The sequence below is a fragment of the Tinamus guttatus genome, unplaced genomic scaffold (genome assembly GCF_059628265.1).
Source record: "Tinamus guttatus ecotype Peru unplaced genomic scaffold, ASM5962826v1 Tinamus_guttatus_pri_ptg000245l, whole genome shotgun sequence".
In the NCBI taxonomy this organism is placed as follows: Eukaryota; Metazoa; Chordata; class Aves; order Tinamiformes; family Tinamidae; genus Tinamus; species Tinamus guttatus.
Window position 1 is genome coordinate 666,171 of NW_028288779.1, and position 19,520 is coordinate 685,690.

Genomic DNA, 19,520 nt, shown 5'->3' on the forward strand with positions numbered 1-19,520 from the left:
ACTCATTTCTGAAAGCAGAAAACAGTGTGTTACATTTATATTCCTTTTCTAAAATACTTTAAAGCGAAAGGGGAATAAGTAGTAGAAGAAGAGATCCTAGACAAGGTAATAAGAAGCATACATTCAGTGATCCAAAACACACATCCACCAACTATGGGCATCTTAAGTCTTATTCTAAAAAGCGACTTAAGATTTGATGTAACAGGGCTCTGTATCCCACTTCATATCCTTCCAAACCAGATATCTCCATTTAGAACCATGGACTCTACACACACCCTGCCCTACAGGTTCCATTGGGTTTTCCATCATTAACAGAAATAAGATCCAACAGGTTGAAAGACCAACTGCTTCAACAGCTTCATCTTCTATGAGCTATTAGGCAAGAATTCTGTTTATCAGATCACTTAAGGGAAACCATCCAACTCATTTCCCAGCACAGTAGCAGTTCAGTTATTTGTTGGTCAAGTGGTTTCATGCTGACTACTCCTGGTGAATGGACCCATGAACAGAATGAAGTGCCATTTTTATGCCATCACATTACACAGCAAAATTGCATTTTAAAAGTTTATAGAGCTTTTATTTCACTCAGCCATGAAGAAACAGCACTTTCACATTTGGAAGAGGCTTACGGGGAACAGACATATGCACCAGCATTTACTGGAGGCAAAAGCCACCACTTTTTTAAAGCCATTCTGATGTCCAGTTTTGTGACACTTCTCTGATAAGTTACAATCTCTCAGACAGAGGTTCTTCCTTCATTCTCCAGTTACTTACAAAGTAACTTGATTTGCAAAAAAATCATCCTTCAGTAACAGTGCAAGCTGGGGAGGAAAGGGGGGAAAGGGGAACCTCACCTCGCTCCAGCACACCCAGACATCCTTTGCAACATGACCTTGCATTATACCACAGAGTGAAACACCTTGCTCCTTAACAGCCCTTCTTTCCACCCATCTGCCTAAGAAAAAGCAGAGACACGTTCCTGGAAGCGCTCAACTCGGAGGTACCACGTTATACACAACAAGCCGGCGAGTGGATCCTGCTACCCTGACCTGCACAGATGGCCCTGCTTCCCAAGAGCTTCTCCCTTTATTGTGGTTTGAGAGGCGACACGAGAAGCAAAGTCATGTCCGCATTTCCAATTCAACTGGGTGATTCCTCCTTCCTCCCTCGCCCTGCGAGCTGGGAAACCGGAGCCTCCTGGTAAGCTGATCAGCGTTGCAGAGCAGGGCGATAGCATCGAGCAACACGGGCAGCAGCTCCAGCCTGGGGTCGCTTCCTCCCCAGGAGCACGGGCTGTGACATTATGAGAAGCACCCACGAGCCCTCCCTCACGCAGCCAACGTGGGTCTTGCAGGAGTCCCACCAGGCTTCGGAGCACAACCCACACAAGCAGAGTGGTGGGTCTCCACAACAAAAGGCTCTGTATGAGCATTTGTGTGAACACTGAGTCTAATGATAAAGATTTTGCCTTGCTTTCACATGGGAAAGAACATCCTTCCTTTCTCCTATTAATAACGTTAGCTATAAATAATTACAAAGCATCCTGGGGATAATGGTCTTGTGGTGATGCCGCAGGGCTGGAAACACGTTCTCAGCCGTGGTGTTTGCAATCACACAAGACAGACCCGCTGCTGAAGCTGCTGCAGCCCTCATTGCCATGTAGCTGATCTTAAACCAAAAAGGCTACACTATAGAAAATTAATCTAGAGAAAAAGCACCCGAGTCGAAGTGCAGCAGCGGCTCCATCTCCAGCACCAAGAGCTGGGGCCCTAGAATGGTGACACACGGTGTCAACGTGTATCAGTGAAAAACGTGGCCCCTTTGCCATTCACAGAAGAGACACCCACTGACTTTGCATTTCTTCCCATGTCCTTACAAGTGAGATACAGATGGAGAAGATTCCTGCCCAAGGAGAATCCATCAAGAAGCAAACATTCCTACAACTCCTAGCAAATCATTCCTACAACCTTTGGCATGAGGCAGGTATTATATCTCACTGGCACTTTTAAGCTGCTGTCTTGGTTTTCCTCCAGGAGTCCTGATACAAGCTGAACAGGCCAAGGTTGTTCTGCTCCTCAATGACAAGCAACAACCAGATTTCTAGAACAGCTTCCTCACGAGCACTTTATGCTCTACCACAAACCTTTCATGACAAGAGGTCGTAGCTCACTGCGCCAAGACTGCAGATATCAGGGACAGAAGCTCCAAATAACGATGAGTTTCTTGGCTTCCAGTAAGTTCCTATCATTCATCCCAAAGTTCAAATTTGGGTGTTTCACAAAGCTCCCAAACAAGGAATAAACCCAGGGACCGCAGCTGGGCAGGAGCCTCCACCTCAAGAGCAGGCAGCAGAGCCTACGGCTGTGGCCCTGCCTCGGTGCTGGAGTTTCCACTTCTTTAGAGGCTCTACTCATTCCACAAAAACCTTGAGAGCAGTGTGACAGACTGAGCCTGCAAATAGGGAAAAACACCTTCCTCCCCTTTTTTATCACTTCAAGAACATGCATCAACAAGACTCAATCCCACTCCCTTAAATATCTTACTTCTTGTCCCCCCGCTATGGTCTTATGCTTTAAGGAAGAAGCTATTCCTACATATTCATACAGCAACTAGCACCAGTTGATTGCACACTACCCTGCACTGCTGAAATACATAAAACACACAAATTCCCTTCCTAACCATGCACCATGCAGACATCCCCTCAAGTTTAGGCAAGTGAAGTTTAAGCAAGTGAAATGCTGCTGATTCAGGGTAGAAGTAGCCAAGAAGGTAACCAGCTTCAAAGGGCCTCCCCAGCAGGTTTCTGTGGGATCGGAAACCAGCAAGGATTCAGAAATAAGGAACCATCCTCAGCGAGGGGGAACAGCGGGACAACAGGCAGCTGCTCCGCTTGACCTTCAGAGAGGCATTAAAGACGTAAGTTGTTCACCGCAGGACCCATTTCTCGGCCGATCCAACGCAAAAAAGCAGTGATATTTCCACGGTGCTGCCTGTAGACCATGCTACAAGAGTGCGGAAGCCTTGCAGGAATGTAATATTTGGCAAGAATACCCCAAATCCCAGCTTACAAGCCAGCCGAGCGCGGCTCTCCTGGCACACGTGGCCGCTCCCCCGGCGCTCGCCCTCACGGGACATTTCAGGCAGCGTCATTAACAAGGCACCAACGTTAGTCACGGGCTGGGCGGAGGGAACGGAAACGCTCCGGAGCCCAGTTTGCCCTCGGAGGAATGTGCATCACATCAGTGCGCACGCGAAACCCCCCTGCCCAAACGCAGCGGCGGCTGCTCAGCATCAGGAGGCAGGAAAAGCTCCCGCTCTCGTCCAGGGACATCCACCTGAGCAGGAAGGGTCCTCAGGGCCGGGCGCGCAGCCTCCTCTACACCCGCAGATATCAGCCCCAGCCAAGACTTCCAGAGCGGAGGTTGAGTTTGTTTGAACAATTTTAGCCAAGGAGAAACTCTGGGCACTCCCAAGGCAACGAGGGACGTGCAAACTACAGCCTAAGTAACACGAACGTTAACAAACACAGGCTCGCAAACGCCAGGGACAGGAGCGCAAGCATCCCCAATATTTGCTTTTAAATGTTCTGGTTTTGGGGCTTCAGAGTGCATGTGGGACAATTTTTCCAGGTTTTAAAACTAAAATTTTGCAGCTCTCAAGTCTGTGGAGGAAAAATAAAAACAAAGATTCCCTCAGTCTTAAGGAACACACTGAATGTCATTCATGCAGCTAGAAAGTGCAAAAGCTGCCAACAGTAAAATAATTAATCCTTCATACATAAGCATTTAAAGAACTAGATGGGTAAGGCACCAATTGAGCCAACCTTAAATCCAGCTGACTTTACTAGGATATTTCAACACATGCTTAAATGGTAGGCCAAATTGAATCTTAATTTGCCAAATTGAATCTTAAATTGAAAGCAGCAAACCACTTAGAAAGGAAACAATCACAAACCAGCACTTTCACTGCCTCCTTCAAATAATAATTCAATTACTATACTGAATATACCAAATCATGAACTGCTTAAAACCAGTGCTTAAGGTCTCATCTATGACCAAACTAATACAAGCCTCAAAATAGCAAAAAAGAGGGCTCAATATCAGGCTTCATTCTTAACTGGTCTGTCTGGATTTTCAAGAATGACCTTTCCAGTTTTTGGGACACTTACACTATTGACATTTTGTTAGTTTACCTACCAAAGGTGACTGCACCAAGGCGAGAAACCTGCAGCAAAAGTCAGTATCTCCTCCTCCTCCTCGTGCTTGGGAGATGCTGCTGCTTTTAAAAGAAACACTGGAAACCCCGATACAGATTTCTGTCCTAACCTTACAGGATTTGAGGACATTCTGCATGTTGGTCCAGCCTCAAGAAAGGATTTACCTGGGGACTGGAAAAAAGAAAACAAAACCCCTGTGTCCTCAACTCACTGCACCAGCTTCAGCTAATTCCTGCTGCATAAAGCCAAGAAAGCCACTGGCAAAGGCTTGCACATAAAACAGTGGGTTGAACCACCTAGGAATATTCCCAAAGTGCTTTCATTTCCCATGGAATTGCAGTAACAGAGCCCCTCCCTGCTCCAACTAAAAATAAAGCTATCTCCAGTGGCAAGTAATTACTTTTCTTTAGATTAGTCTTACACAAGGATAACAAGGCTTTCACTCGCAGAGTACCTTTGAGATTTGACAACTGGTATCTACTTAAAAGGAAAACTATAGAAAACACTGTCTGGTCCAACATTAGACGGGACTTTTAAAACATCCAGGAGATGGCTGAGGTCTCCTTTGACTTCAGACACACTTATGCAAATCTCAAACAGGAGAGTGCCCAAATCTTTTAAACTTACTTCTTTTAACACCACCCTGATGCTAACCAGGGGAGATTTCCCTCCAACAACCAACACTTGGGAAACATGAAGGGCACATCAGTGATTTCAAGCCTGGACTTCTCTGTAATTAGCCAACTTCTGTCTCGTTCCAGTAGCATCACCGGGGTTTAGGGTTTCATTATGTAACTCTAAGTCACTGCAAAGGTGAGGCAAATCCTGTTTTACAAAGTATTTAGGAAAGAGATAATTTTTAGCCCCAGTACCTCTGTGTCACTCTCGCAGCTGGATTTAGGTCATTTCCCTGCATTTCAGTTGGTAAGTGCTGTGATAGCACAGGGAGAGGGGCAGAAGCACAAAACTGAGGGGTTTGCCTCAAAAAGGAGCTACTTCAAAGCCTATTTCCTTCCTACAGCACAATATGGAGTTCTGCCCACCCAGCAGAGCTGAAAAGAGCACTGGCAAAAAAAAGCAGCAACTTCTTCCTTTGGTCTTTCATTAGTAAAGCAATAATCAATCCATAGCAAATCGAGAAGGATACATCTTCAATACCAGAAATGAAGATTCTTACCTTTTTTAAAATAGACTTGATGACAGCATTTGACAGTTCCTCCCTGCCTGCCTCCGAAACCCACGTTCACATCCTCCTTCCAGTATTCTGGAAGGTGTGGCAAGGAAACCTTGTCAAGAACTAAGGAGTTAAGTGGCTTCGGGCGCGATATCCAACCAGCACACCCATCTGCCAGCACTCCTGGTTAATATTTCTCTCAGAGGCATGCACACAAACAAGGAAAAGCAGCTACGACCTACGGGAGCAGAACAGCTTTACCATCCACGCCATAAAGAGGCATCAGGCAGAATTACCCTGCTCCTTTCCAGGCTTATTCAGTCTCTGTTTTTACAAAACCGAAACAAACTCTTGATTAAGAGGAAAATCCGCTCCTCTCAGTGGTAATTAGCATTTTAGCTTCTTTGAGTTAGAAGTGATCAACAATTTACTGTTTAATCACTAGCTCCCCCCTTACATAGCAGTAGTTATTGCAAAAGCAAGGGAAAAAAAAAAAAAAAAAGAACACAAAGGTACCTGTTTCGGTACAGTGAAGTCCATCAGCAATTATGCATTAGTCAAGGATATACAAAGAGTGTTAAAATAATACCTTTTATTGACCTAAGCCAGAAATTGAAAAAACTGCTAAGACTCAGACTTACGCTTTAGTGAGAGAGTTTGGAAATAAAGTCTTTCCTTCTGTTCCCTTTATCATAAAAATGAGGGGAAAGGAGAAACACACTATATTTTTGAGACTTTACTACTAAAGCCTTAGGGTCCTTGTAAAATTAAAGCAATGGGGCAGGGCCTCCCCTATTTCTTGCCTCTTTTGAGCTTGCTGAAGCCGGACTTGTCTCTTGCTACCCTCTCGCACAGGACCCGGCACAACACAGCTCCGTTCTGAGCTACATCCTCCTGGCACGACGCTAAACAAAAAAAACTATTAAGAAATGCCCGTAAGAACCTGGATTTCTGGAAAACCCAGGTGATGTTTTTAAGGCTGTGGCTGCCCTTACACGTTACCCGGCCTCCCCCTCCGAAGCGGCTTTTCCCGGTGGGATCTCAAGGAGGAGCAGCCGCCTCGCACTGACCATCCCTGGAGCGTGAAGCTCCTGGCGTGGGGCAGGGGATGCTCGGCGCAAGGCACCTGCGGCCGCTCAAATCCACTGAAACTGGGAAAATAAATCGTGTCGGATGGGGAAGCAGGAGCTCCCTCAGCGAGCACCACGCTGCCGAATCGCAATAACGCGCTGCTGTGAGACTGACCCTTCTCTAACTTTCCTTCGCTCCACACCCCTTTTCTCCCTTGGGAAAAATCAAAAGAGAAAAAAATGGAAAAGCAGCTCAGCAGCGGGGAGAAGAGGAGCCCAACTCCGCGCAGCTCCCGCCGAGCCCGAGCTCCCCGCAGGCCGCGGGGCCCCGCGGCGCGGCCGGCCCGGGCTCCCCGGCGCCCGCACTCACCGGCTGCGGGAGGGAGAGCGGAGGGATCCCGGCGCCGTCCCGGGAAGCGGCTCCGAGCAGGTGCCGCCACCTCAGCCCCTGCGCGCGGCGCGGCCGCCCCCCGGCGCGGGCGGTTAAAGCGGGCGGGCCGGCTCGGCGGCGGCTCCGGCTCCGCCTTGGGGCGGCCGCAGCCTTTGTCCCCACGCCGCTGGGCAAGGCCGAGGCGCCGCGCTCCTCCCTGCCCGCGTGGGAGCGTTAATGAGCTCCGCGCAGCCCTCCGTGCCCCGCCGTCCCCCCCGCCAAACGCGGCAGCCGCCCCCTTCCCTCAGCCGCCGCCGCCGCCCAAAGCGCTGCCCAGGCGCCCCGGGGCAGCCGCCATCCCGCTGCGTCCCCCTGCGGAGGGCGGCGAGGCGGCGCCCCCGCCATGGCCGCGCGGCGCGGCGGGAAAGCGGCGGCCGCCGCCTCGAGGCGCTGAGGGGCCGGCGGGAGGCGCCGAGGGAGAAGCTGCACTGGGGGACCCGCAGCTTGAAACAAGCCGGGAGGAAACGTTACGGGTGACAGGGATGGAGCAGGGGGGCGAATCTGCCGGCCTGACCCCCTGCTGTCGCCTTCCCCCAGGTGTCATGGCCCGCGTGTGCTTGGATGTGCCACCCCCAGCCGCAGCAAATGTTGCCTCTATATTAATCACATTGTCTTTCGAATGCCCTTCTCCCTGGTATTTATCTGTTTTATTCATGGTATTTTATCCGCCTACACAGGCTGCGGTGGCAGAAATGCCTCTGGGGTTGGAAGTGCCTCCCAGTGTGGGAGCAAGAGGCATTTTATCAAGATACAGTCCCACACGATGGGAGATGCAGAGCAGGGGAGCGGGACGGGGAGGTGGTCCCCAGCCTGCGGCACGTTCCCTGGAGTGTTGGGAGTGGGGGACAGCAAGTGGTTGGGTGCCCAAGGAGAGATTTGGGAGATTTGGGGTAGCTTCTGTTACTGTAAAATCGGTGTCTGATCTAACCTGCTTGTTGGGACTCCTGCAAGTGAGCCACTCCAGTGAGGGCAGGGCTCACATGGGAGACAAGTCACGTCCTGAGGGAACATGTGTCTCGAGCCACCAGGCTCCTGGGTGTCTGCTTGACCTATATCACATCCTATATAACATACTCTGAGCAACAGCACAGGAAAAGAAGGTGCCTCGTTTAGTCAAGAAGTGAAGTGGGAGTGATGCCTATGATGTATAGCATGAGGACCCTGGTTAAGGGAAGCGTTCCCACTCAGGAAGCCCACATTCAATTGAAGAATATATTTAAAGTCAGGCATGTACTTTGCTAATTTCCTGTGCAGGAACATTAATAAGCAGGTGCAAAGTGCTTTGGTATTCATCAGTGTGGGACGTTAGATAAAAGTATTATCCTTACAGGGTATTTGTAAGTATATGTTAACTCACCTTGCCTGAGCTAAAGCTTTCCTTGCTGAGAGGGAAATCACTCGAGGCAAGGTTATCATAGAGTTTCAGTCCTTCATCATTTCCACAGTATCATTTTCTGTATTTCTTGATGTCTCCTTAGCACCATGTGATACCAGGTTTAGTCTCACATAAAAAATATGTGCTCTTGACAACATTTTTCTCCGACAGGTGTGGCTGAAAGAGTTTTTCTCCTTTTGATCACTTGTGTGTTTTCCTTCTTTCCTCGTTCTTCGCATTATCAGCTAACTTTATTCAAGGAAAGGGGCTGTGTGTTGACACATTCTGTCCTGAAGGTGGGGAAGTTTATGGTGTTCGGTTCCAAGTGCACAGCCTATTACTCTGCGTTATGGAGAACTTCCCTCCTCTGCACAGTAAAAACTTGTTATACCAGTTTAAAAATATGTCAAGCATGCATCTCCTTCCTGTACCATTAATCATTAATTAACATGCGATACTCACATTTCTGGTTGCTATTTAATAAAGCAAGTGTGCTTCCAGCCTCTTCTATCTTTTATTCCAGTATTAACATCACTGCATACCCAACTGTTGGTGTGTGCGGTGAGTCCGTCCTGCAGACCTCCTGGAAATAGTGCCAGGACCTGCGCCACTAGATGAGCCCCGTGTTTGTAAAACTCCCTCCTGGCAAGTTGACTCCTTTTCCTCCTATTACAGGCCAAAATTCAAGTTTCTTCTTGCAGAATGTGCTTGTTAATTTATTCCTGTGAATAGCAAAGACTAGACACTTCAAACTAAGGAACTGTGGTCAGAGAGGATCTTATTCACCCATTTTCATCTTTTTTCACAAGGTTTTCATTTTGGATTTTTTTTTCTCTCTACATGTGGCCCAATTTAAGTCTGATTTTTGCAGGGGCAGGGGGGTTGTGTTTGTGTTCTGATTTGACAAGTAATTGGTAGAATTGAGCAATCAGAATGAAAGTGTAAAATGATGGATCTTTCACATTATACAGAATTTGAATTTCAGTACGCCTGGAAACTGGCTTGACAGTTAAAATTTGGAACCTGCTTTGGCCATGCATTGTAAATAAAGTTATAAAGGGGTATGTCACATTTTGAACTTGAGGCAAAATAGACAGAGAATTATGTGCACTGGGATATGACATAACCATGGAAAAAAAAAAGGGTTTAGCCAAAGTGTAGGTTGAGCTACTTTTATGGTCCTTATTGTTGACTTGCTGTTGTCACACACATGATACTATGATTTGTTATGTGTACGAAAGCAGCAATTAGAAACCTCAGACAAGATCGTGGCTTATTGTAGCACGTCCTGTACAAACACAGACTGCAGGCTGTGTAGTCAGTGTTATTCTTATTTATGATCAAGCCATAATCCCACAAGAGATACACTTCATGATTTATTTATACAGCTTTTCCCTATGATTTTCCGTGTCCTTTTTTGGCACAACACAACTAGAGCCAGTGACAGACTGAGGTGCTGCACCGCACTTAACTTCTCAGGGCCAGAATCAGTTCAAAAACCCTGAGATGAACTTGGCATGTTCAAAATCTGTGACTCGGCAGAGGGACGTCTCAACCCAGATGTCACTGCTGTCTCAGTTGTGCCACTTCAGTGCGGTGCTGCCCGAGCTGGGATCTAGATTAAAATAAGCAAAAAAATCACTCTGGGGGAGGGACCCAGGTAATTTCAGATTTGAGTTAGAGTTTAGCGGGACAAAAGCTGTAGGTTGAGGGAGACACATAGGAACCTCTTAGAGCAGATCTGCTGCAATAGGGGTAGGAATATGGAACTCCAAAAATGGTGATCCAAGAAAATCTGCAGGCCAAGTAGGAAGCCATAAAGACCTAGTAAGAGAACTACGAAAATTAATTAAGATGGAGCATGCTGGCCTTCTCTGAGCTGAGCAGCCTCTGTTCCTGCCCCAAATATGATACAGCCGGGTGACAGGGGTACTTCTGTGGGAAGTGAGAGATGAGTTTGGGCAGGCTGAAAGTTAAGGGCCAGCTGAACCTCCTAGACTGGCACTTCCTAGATGAGATACCATCGCTTGCTGAAAAATGACCACGATAGGATGTGGAGGGAGCCTGTCAGTGTTTATTAGGCATTCTCCAGGAATTCTTCCGGTTGGAGTTTATGCCAAAAGGATACCTAATTTCTGGATCCTGTTCCAGTTTAATTGGGAAATAGCCCCGAAGCTGTTTTGGCCAGGGCATTTCTGTATGTGCAGGAGCAGAGCTCTTGGCATCGAGAGCTGTGCTCACCAACCTTCCTCCTGCCAGGCTTCACAGGCCTCCTTCCAGCTTCTAGATCCCCCAGGCTGCTGCTCCCCTTTTCTCTCTTCAGCACTTTATCCCTTTCTGGTACTGCTGAGGCAACCTCAGTGTCTCCAGACCATTTCTTCTGCCTCCTCCATCCTCCCCCTCACCCACTATTGCTTCTTGACCAAAATCTCTATATTGTCTTAGTGACTTCCTACTGCCTTCTCCCCCCTCTCCTTTAAGTTGCTTCCCTCTTTTTTCCCTCCAGATACCCTGAGTCTAATCTGTTATGATAGCTAGGACTGAATTTCCACTTGTTACTTCTAGTGTTAGTGCACCTCACTGGTGGGACAAGATTTGCAGGTGTGAGCAGACCTCACAGAAGATGAGTTTCTCCTCAAAGCACGGGGTACGTCTTGATGGGGCTGCTTGTCTGCAGTGCACCTGGGGAGAGAAAAAGAGCAGCTGTGTCGTCTTTTTGCAATTCAGCATCTCAGATGCACTTAAATCCTGCTTTAGGCACCTAAATCCTTTATTGGATCCAGTCCTTAATCTTCCCATTCATCAGATCCAACTCAGTGCAAATACTTCCCTTTTCCTAAGTTTTGTCAGAGGAAGGACTGTCTTCTGTTTTTGCAGGATCCAGTTCCAGGTGGTCCAATTTCAGCAGGCTCCCATAGCAGTAATATGACAGAGAGGTACACCTGGTAGCTTTTCCTTGGCTTCTTCTATATAAAACTTGTTTTTTTTCTGAGGTTTAATGCTCTCCTGTGTGTCCTGATGAGTACAACTAATTATTTACCAGAGTCGGTAAGTTTGAAATGAGTGTGACTTTCCTGTGGGGAATGGAAAAATATGTTAAAGAAATGCACAAAATGATTTATTGTAAGTAAAATACATAAATTCAAAAATAAACTTGTCTTTTTCATTGTTGTTTTAGCCTTCTGTTCCCATTCCTGTTCAGATGGAAAGTTAATTCTTCTGATGGCCTTTTGTTGGCCCATGACATGAGTTGGGAACATCTTTATTTCCAGGTTCCAAGGACAGGATGTCCTGTTCCATGGCGAGCTGCATTTTGCCAGCTTGCTGGAAGGAGAGCACAACTGAACAGCTTCAGGAGGAGGACAGCAGCGTGGAGGGGTTTCTTGTATGTTGGTTGAGGGAAGCTCTCATCGCTGGTATCCAGGATGTTCTGTAGCTGTTCAGGAAAGGGCTTCTCTCCAAACTTTTTGTTAGGGCTGCCGGGCTCTGTGCAGGGTCAACTTCAAGTCAGTAAAACAAATCCTGATAATTTTATTTAGAGTTGAATCAGGCTTTTACTAGATCAAGAAAAGGATTTACACTTCTGCAGCAGGATATACATGAACTTTAGACATCTAAAATTCATTTGCAATCCAAACAACCTCTTCTTATCAGCCGTCTAGCCCTGCATGTACCTCAGCTCTATAGGTGCCGCTCTGTTTGATCTGGAAGTTCGCTATTTACCCATGCCGTGTGAGGTGAGCAGCAAATTTCAGCAGAAACGTAACCCTGTTGAACATCATGGCTTCAACATTTCTCATCCTCGGTGTAGTGCACACTCAAAATGTCTGCACGGTATTTGGGGGCACCTGCTGATATTTACTGAGGAACAGGGTCGCCATGCACCCTATCTTCAGAGAAACTGGGCTGCTGTATAACCGTGGTTCAGAAAGTGAAAGCAAAGATAAAAGCTTGGAATCAAGAAGCTGCAGCAAGAAGATGAGAGAGGAAAACCCTCACCTCTAGTCTCTTTTCTTCCAAGGACAAATTATGTATTTTTCATTAAACAATCAATAAATAAAAAATTCCCCATCGCAGCAATCCTCTAATCTCATGGGACAAGGTTATTAGGGGATAATCCTGGGCTAAATGGCAGCTCTATGCTTGAGCATTGGTTCTCCTAATGCTATTGGGTACAATTACAGAACAGGGCCTGGAAACCACAGCCTTTGTTCTGCTTTATTGCTTAATTGTTTAATGAAGTATTCATCAAAGTGAGTGCTTTGTAATTCTGTAGTTGCATGCAGCTGGCAGTGGCAATAAGCAAAGAACTAGCTTTTTTTTTTTTAATAGAATAATTTGTTCTTTTGCTAAAAGAAGATGCCAAAACACCCAGTTCCAATAGTAAATAATTTGGGAGATCTTCCCCGAAAAGGGGAAATCTCACCCTTAAAGAGTTAGTGAAAAAAACCCACACTTTTTACTGATTTTTCTCCTCTTGATGCTCTGCATCTTTTTCTCTTGGTGCTCTGCAAAGAGAGACGGAAGAGGTGGGTTTACAGCTGGTTACTAACAGTGCACCGACAGCTTAGTTCCTAATGTCAGGGTATTACCTGCAAAACTGGGGTGGAAGAGATTTTTGACTAAAAAAACAGTAGACCTATCAAGAAAAAAATACAATATTTTAGTCACGATAAATAATCACAAAAGAACATAAAATAAGTGTATTTTAACAGCTTTTTCATGGGTTTTAAGAGGAAAACAATAGCCATGTGTTATTCTTGAAAATATTTGTATGTTTGTATGTCCAGGATACGGTGTCAGACTCAACTGTCCAGGATGTGCAGGTGCTTCTCATGTAACCTTGACCAGATCATTAGTGATGGTCAAGCAACCAGGGATATCAGTTCCCTACCAGTTATTGCTAGGCAGGTCTTCTCCCAACATTTCAGGGGGTTTTGATCACTCTTTTGAAGTGTTTATTTCTCTTAATCAACAACAGAAGGAGCTTAGACAATTAGCTCTGGATTTGGATTTCATTTTTGGCCAGGCACTTTGAATGCAGGCACTAAATATGAGGTCAGCTCAGGAAAGAATATGACCCTGGGAACAGGAGAAAATAATTTCAGTCCTGGAGGCTTTTTTGAGTTTCAGCCATGCAAGGTGTCTTGCACATGCTAAACGTTGTAGAAGTGTTTTATGAACAAGGTCAGTACAAATCAAACTGGTGGAGTCTAAGCACTTCTCTTGGTAGCCCTACCTCTTGCAACCCACACTTTGCTGGGTCTCACCTAAAAGCCTTAGGAGGCTTCTTCATTGAAGACACATTTCTAGAGGAAAATGGTAATGAAAAGGTGGATTGTAGCTTGTTCGCTTGCTGGTTTCTGTGCAGATGCTGTCGTTGGAGCAGTTCTTGTGAAGACCATGGAGAAAAGATGCCAGGAAGGAAACCATCACATACTGTCTTGTGGAGTGTCAGTGAAGAGTATGGTATAGTGTGCCTCTATGTAGATACACATATATTTAGCAAATGCATTATTCCCGGAAAAAAAAAATTAATTACTTTTAGTAACTGGTTGCATTTAAAGGAATTGTAGTGCATGCCATTTTTTGTAATGACACTTTGTAGCTTGTTTTCATGAAACCACCATTTTCAACATCATTTAACAAACCATTACAGGCCTTTTAATAGATTACAGTCGTTAACCTTGCCTAGGGCAGGATTTAATTCGGGCAATAGAAAGGCTGTCCTCTAGGCAGGAGCGCTCGAGATCGCAGGAGTGTCAGAGTTAACGTCAGTTCAAGGGTTGACAGGAATAAAACTGGCTCGCTGCATCTTTTGTACCTCTGCAATATTGACTGGCTCCTGCCTGTGCCAGCCTACAGAGACTTCTCATGCAGCTTTTCTCTGTGCCCTGCTCCAAGCTGCCTCTGTGATCAGTTCTGGTAGCTTGAAAAGCTAAAACATGGGAATATCTTGGCTACACCTTTGGCTTTAAGGATTAACCTGCCTACCCTTCTGCATGGGAGTCCTCTGCAGAAGGAGTTCTGCAGAGGCACTTCTCTGACTCATGGCTTTTAGGGACACCTCCTGCAAGACACTCATGGAATGGCCACACGGCAGCCGTGAATCAGTCCTGAGCAATCTCATTATCACCTGATTTCCTAATGCCACTCCATATAGACTTCTGCTACCAGCCATTTTTTGCATCCTCTATGCAACCACCACCTTGATGGGCTCTCCATCCACAAAAAAAAAAAAAAACCTGACAAGCTGCTCATGACTCTTATTTAACATTTTGTTTCCAAATTTCTATTACTTGCTTTTAGAGCTATTACTGGCTGTGACTCAGTTTCACTGGTGGCCGGAGTCTGACCGGGCCTCCGTGTGAACTGGCTGAAACTGCCACACTGAGTCAGAGAAGGATCAAACGTGGCGAAGAGGAAAAGCAGGGCACAGCTGACCTCTGTGGCGGCTGTGTGATCATACAGCACCACTGAAGGCTGCCTGGTGGGAAGGCATTGAATCACACCGGGTGGAGATGAGACTGCTCTGAGTGGAGTCTGAGTAGAAAAGCTGACACAGCAGCCTCTCGATGACACCTGCAGCTCAGTCAGCCCGCAGGAGTTGTCCCCTGGCACAGGACTGATGTAAGCTCTGCCCCACTACCTCGTGCTCTTGGAGGATCGGCCGTTGTTGGGCCCCACTTGTCACCTCCTGCACTCAGCAGTGTGCAGGTTGACCTGCCTGGGTCACTTCACAGAATCACAGGATGGCTGAGGCTGGAAGGGACCTCCAGAGATCATCTAGTCCAACCCCCTGCTCCAGCAGGGACACCCAGAGCACGTGGCACAGGGTGGCATCCAGGTGGGTTTGGAAGATCTCCAGAGAAGGAGACTCCACAGCCTCTCTGGGCAGCCTGTGCCAGGGCTCTGTCACCTTCACAGTAAAGCAGCTCTTCCTCACATGGAGTTGGAACTTCCTGTGTTTTTATTTGTACTTCATTGCGGAACTGAATGCTGCTCACTTGAATTCCTCTGCAGTTTCAGCAGGGCCCAGCATTTGTGCTGTCTTCATGCTTGAAGCAGTTACGAGTGGCGAGCTTGGACCGTGTTCCTCGACCCTTTCCTACAGTATGGGAATGGAAGGAAGTTTGTTTAATTCAGGCTGGTAAAACAATGAATGTTCTCTGATATTCCAGGTATTATTAATGGCATGACCGGGGCAGTGATGCTTTATTACTTTTTGTGAGGCCAGGCATAAAGCCGAAGCTCAGATAAAGAGACAGCTGGCATTTGTATACCTCAATATTTACAAAAGTCTAATGATTACCACTGCAGACTCTTGAAAAATGCTCACCTGCCCGGAGGGACTGGAATGACTCTGGCAGGACATCTGCATTACAGTTGGAACGTTGTTCCTCTGGGGAGAGGACTTGCAATAATATGTTTTATTTTTAATAGCTCCTGCTGTACTTTGGCATTTACAGTCCATCTGGACTAACACTTTCGGCGGACTCTGGGCCAGCAGTGTGACAAGCCTATTAGTTAATCAGGCAGTGACTAGCATGGTTGATTACTTTTTTATCATTCACTATTCTTAGTGTTTTATAAATAGCTTTATTGCACCTCCTTTACAGGTGGGGAAATTGAATCATGGAGAGGAGAGATGATGACTCCTAGGTCAGCTGTCGAGAGGGTGGAAGAGCCTGGAATGAGATCCTGGTCGGCTGAGGGAACTGATCTCCAACCTGCTGCCCGTTCCTGCGAATCAGGAGAAGTCCTGGAAAAAAAAAAGTCCTGGAAGGTCTTTGCAAACCACTGAATCCCTCCAGAGCCTCGTACTAACGTGATGCAGCACTGCACAACTACAGGGTGTAGAACAGCCAGGCTTTCCCTGTGCTCAAACGAGGGGTCCAGCTCCCCTAACACATCTGTGTTTCTTGGGTGCTGTTAGAGTACAGCAGGGTCAACTCTTGCTTCAAGAGATCTTTCTATAATTTTATACCAAACAGTCCTTTTTGACTACACATTTCAACTAGTCAACCCAGCATAAGCAGAGCGTGCAAAGACAGGAGTTCCAAGGAAAGTGGAAGAGCATTTAGACCTGTGCAAGCTCTTGACTTACAGGAGTGCTCCCTCACACATGTTGGGCTGAGAGCTGCGTGACTAAGTAAGTCGTGGGCTCCTTCCTTTGAACAGTTTGTAGAAAAACAGAGCAGAAAAACAACACTGACATGAACAAAATAACCAGGATGTGGTTCAGCATGTGAGCTGCTACTGCCCTCTACTGACAGTTTGCTACATCGTGCTTTCTCTTTAAAAATAAATATTTACTGCTGTAAATCAAACCAGAAATTCCGAGGGTCTTTCAAAAACAGAAGGATCTTCTCTCTGGTGGAGATTTTGGCTTGGCATTGCTTGATTGTGTGCATCTTCCCCTACTGTTCTAACTTGGATGCTGTGAATCCCTCATCGCTCATCAAACATGAGTGCTGGGTGAAAAGGCTGTTGTGCAAAGCACTGAGCACACACGAACTGAGAGCTGTTTTGCCGTGCAGAGCTAGGGGAAAACATCTACAGAGACAAGTTGGGCAGAGGAGATGAACAAAAAGGTTGATCAGCCCCATCTTGTGAATGGATGAACTGAAAGCTCCAGCTGAGCTCATGAGATGGCAGCTCCCTTACCCGCCTGGGCGCTGGAGATGGGTTTGAGGCAGAAATGAGGCTCTAACTGCAAGGACGATGGATCACGCTGCTGACATTTCTTGAAGGCTACATATTTGCTCAGCTCAAACAAGGTGGCCCTTCAGGCAAATACTAGTTTGGGGTAAGCAGGCCAGAAGCAGCGGCCTGTGAGAACAGCAGGTTGCACTAGACACTCTTACATTTTTTTTCCCATCTATGAAATCTGCTTGTCCAAGGTCATATTGCAGTTTTGTAAGAAAGCCAGGAAGTGAATCCAGGGTTCTTTGGTTCTGGTCCAGGGCTTTAAACACATGGGCTTTTTCTTTTGTTTATGTTGCAGAATTATTTAACAAATGGCCTACAGGAATATATTTAAATATTACTGTGATGAATGGGACAGGAAGGGCTAAGACACTTTAATAGATTTTTTTTTTTTTTTTAGCCTATGAACTATCCCTGAGCTCTTCACTGTGACTTCTACTGTCGCAAAATTTACTATTTGAACTTCAGCAATTTGGTAGTAATGAGGAGATATCTCAATAAACCGGTGCTCTATTTCAGCTATCCAGTGGCTCAAAAAGGGATCTCAGGCTGTCCACAGGAATAAATGTTACGGAGTTGCCTACTCTGAGTAAATATTCACATAGAAAAAGCTTACAGGAAAATCTATAGATGGCAAAGAGGATGTTGTTATCTTTGATAACTTCTGCTATACTACACTATGTATATTCTTTTCTTTTTCATAGGCTGTACAAAGGATGGCAGTTTTCTCTCTTTCCCTAATCCAAGGCATGGAGGCTCATGCTTTTAGCAATTAAGACCATGGTTTCCAAGCCCAAGTATGAAGAGGAGACATCAGAATTCCAGTCCCTGAACTGTAGTGGTGTTTCTACATCTAGTAGGTTGTAGCAATAATAACATCAATAACACTAAGTAACATTCTTCCATATGCTACATCTCTTAGGAGTTTTGCATGAAAACCTGATGATTTTCCACACAGTGTTAAATACTCTGGTGTTTATGGGAACATTACAAGTTGTTAAGCTGTGGTATGTTGTGTTTTGTAAAGATTACTGTATTTGTGGAGCTATATAAGAATTTCAGTATTCACTTAAACCTCTTCCTCACTGCAGAGGGAAGAGAAAAAAATGGGAAACTTGTTTTCCAGCTAAGGACTCAGAAACAAAAAAGCAAGAAAAAGCACAATCATTTAGAAGATATTATTTCTAACATGATCTAGTGAGGTCTTGAGAGAGAAGGGAGGCTAACTCATAAATACTGGCCATGTATATGTTTATATTATATCTTACCCCACAGAATAGAGAATTTTGCTATAGAAGAAAATCCATGAACTGTATATTTAATTAAACAGGTGCAAAAAAATGGTCATACCTGGCATGAAGACCACGTTAGGAGAATTACTATGTGTTCATTTGCTTTCTCCCTTCCCCCATGTTCTACATATGTCTTACTAATTCTTTATTGCTTTTTCCCAGAAGCATCACTCAATGTCCAAACTGAGGATGATTTGGGGCCTGAAAACAGTGAAGACTGCAGCAGGTATTTATCACATTACCCTTGACATTGATATGGGGGGAGAGTTAACAGGGAAAGCATCACTCATCATCTTTCTAAAAGTGATTTCATCCACTTCATCCAGAAGGTCTGGAACAAAACTGGAGCGGCACTTTGGAAGGCCTAACGCCTTCACTGTCACCGTCACCTGAGCCAGCCTGAATGTCAACGTTCTCTTACTGCAGCTAACTTGTCCTTAAAAGCTCCTTTAGCGAGCAGACCACGGCTGGGGCTTCCGTCCTCTTAGCCATGACCCATTTCAGCAGAGCGCATGGATCTATGGCTCTAATGAGTCAAGTTGCAGCAGTTTAAGCTGTCGGCATCCGTCCCTGATCGGCCTCTTCTGGAGGTGGCCTCTCTTCAGCAGGAGGGATCAAGCGGTACCTGTAAAACACCCAACAAGTTAAATTTCATTGCTAAGTAAGTTAGTTTAAAGAGTTTGGCTGTGATTTGACATATGCTGCAGGAATGTTTCCTATTTTCAGTTAACTCGGCGTATTATGAGCTTTAGTCCAGGCAGATTTTAAACACAGGACCTCACTAAAAAGAAAACAATAAAGTCCATTCTATTAAGTAACTATGACAGAACTATTTAAAATAGCAGCGTCTATATTGCTGGCATTGTTCAAAAGTCATGGATCAAGATTCCAAAACCTGTCATGCAGGCTTAAATTTTAGCAGTACAAATTTGGTTCTTTATTTCATCATCTGGATTTTAGATTCTAGGCCTTTTGTTCTAATAACAGCAAAAAAATCACAAATACAACAATCCTGAGATGTTCCCATTATCACATGGCTCCAAGCCCCAAGTGTTTAAAGGAAATATTAACATTTTAAAAGTCATCTAATGAAAATTAATATAGCTGGCAACATCAAAGATTAATGAATTATTTTCACCTTTTCAAATAATCAGTGGTGTTAGGGACACCTTTCTCTTGCTTTCCTTTAAGAAAAACTATAGGTTTGACAAAGTACATATTCCTAATATTGACAAAAAGGAGCCAGAAAACTGC